The 2,005-nt window shown below is 37.3% G+C and overlaps 1 non-coding gene across 1 annotated transcript; it reads left to right on the forward strand.

Moving 5' to 3' along the window:
* Positions 1–1,247: 1,247 nt before the first annotated feature.
* Positions 1,248–1,354, forward strand: LOC145013538 (small nucleolar RNA R71). The gene has a single exon (XR_013665091.1). It is a non-coding gene; the product is annotated as a small nucleolar RNA R71 (small nucleolar RNA).
* The last annotated feature ends 651 nt before the right edge of the window (positions 1,355–2,005 follow it).

Raw genomic sequence — 2,005 nt, forward strand, 5'->3', positions numbered from 1 at the left:
CTTGAGCCTTGCTTGTTTGTAAGCAACCCGTCTGTTGAATGCCTTTCTTGAGCTTTCTTGCATTGTTGGGTTGACATATTCTTTCTGTTTTCGCTTGGGTTCTTTCCTCATTCCCGTGTATTTAGCTTTTGTATTGTTGTTTTCTAGGTGTTTTCTTATCATAATTAGACTCACCACTCTCTTCTTCTTTTCCTTCAATCGACCTTGTTACTAGATTTGGTGGTCTTGTAAAAGCAAACAGCTCAAAAATCATAGGCGTTGAAACTGGAGGTTTCGAATAATTCACTTCTTTTTCCAATTGCTCTTTGGGTAAAGGCTCCTCCCATTCCTTCCACTCTTCTTCCTTCACACGTTCAAATTGATCACGCTTAATGAACATCGTGTTCTCTTGTTTCACCATATTTACATTGGCACGAGATGGGAAACGGAGAGGTGGTCGATATGGCTTAATGACATAAAAAGCATAATCATTTTTTCATCCACGACGTGGGACTATTGCCTACACGTTGTTGTGACTGGTCAGAACCATGACACTCTTCTTCTTCTTTCATTTTTATTTAAGTGACCAATTAGAGTGCTATTTAAGGTCCCCCATACGCACCATTTCGTCTTCTTCTTCTGTATAAACGACCATGGCTTGAGCGTTTTGGATTGACTCGATTTTTGTGAAAGTGAATCCGGTAGCTTTTCTTATAAAAACCTTGTCAATTTCACCACTTGCATACAACTACTTAAAATATATTATTTTTGTTCTCTAAGTATTGTGTCTGTAGCATCATGTCGTTTTTTGCTAGCTTCCATGAATCTAAATAACGTTGACTCGAGAGCAGATATTTTCTTTGATCAGAATTGTTAAATTTGGTAGAGATCACGCTTAAGTTCTTGAATTTCTTTTGTATCACGATCTCTCTTGTACTCCAACTCACAATCCTTAGTAGAATGGGGTCCTCCACAAGCTCTACATCTATCTTGAATTGATTCTCCCATTTTTGTGATCTTTTTTTTCCAATGCATCGAGCTTTGCAATAACTGCACTGATAGCATCTTGACCTCCATCTTTACTTGATTTTTATTTGATGACATCCTCCTTTGAGTTGTGATACTCTCTTGAATGCTTAGTGAATTCTTCAATCAAAACTTTATTTGTTGTCGGTTCCTTCTTTTTCATGGGCCCTTGTGGGTCTAGAAGTTAACGAGTGAACACATTGACTCCATCATAATATATTAATATCTCTTGTTGCACATTGAAGTCATGTTGAGGGCAATGTCATAAATATCTCTTGTAACATTCCCAAGCTGCATATAATGACTCCTCTTCTAGTTGTTGAAAATTTAATATGTTTCTTTTTAGCTTTGCCACTTTTGAAGGATGGGTAAACTGGTTGATGGACTTAATCTTAAAGTCAGTCCAAGTTGTGATTGTCCCAAAGGGAAGTGATTTTAACTATTCCTTAGCTTCACCCTTCAACGTGACCAGAAAAAGTCGAAGCATCACCGCATCTCTACTCACGTTTGGTGCATTAAAATAATGTGAAACCTCCACCACCTCTTTTATGTGCTCATAAGTGTCCTCATGGTCCTTCCCATAAAAGGTCATTCCTTTAGCATGCCAAGAATGTGCCCCGACATTTCAAACTTTGTTGTTGTTGGGATTTTGGAGGATCAAGACCCCATATGTTTTCGTTCCTCATATGCTGCATGTACTCATCCATTGTCATGGTCGTGATGTTACCCTTTTTTCTACTAAAACAAAACTAAAAAAACACGTAAAACGAACAAAAGATAACTAAACTAAAAATGAGTGTAACGTAACCACGACGTGGTTGCTGATCAGACAGAAAAATAAATGCATAAAAATTAACTTTTTGCAGTTTTTACCCCACAAAAAGGATCGGATAACTAAAAGAGATTAAACTAAAAATCAAATAAGTCGTTCCCCGACAACGACGCCAAAGACTTGATGTGGTGCAGATTATACCTATCTGGTTTTAAATTTATAACCTAA

Source organism: Lactuca saligna, chromosome 8, assembly GCF_052625555.1.
Source record: "Lactuca saligna cultivar CGN05327 chromosome 8, ASM5262555v1, whole genome shotgun sequence".
Classification (NCBI taxonomy): domain Eukaryota; kingdom Viridiplantae; phylum Streptophyta; class Magnoliopsida; order Asterales; family Asteraceae; genus Lactuca; species Lactuca saligna.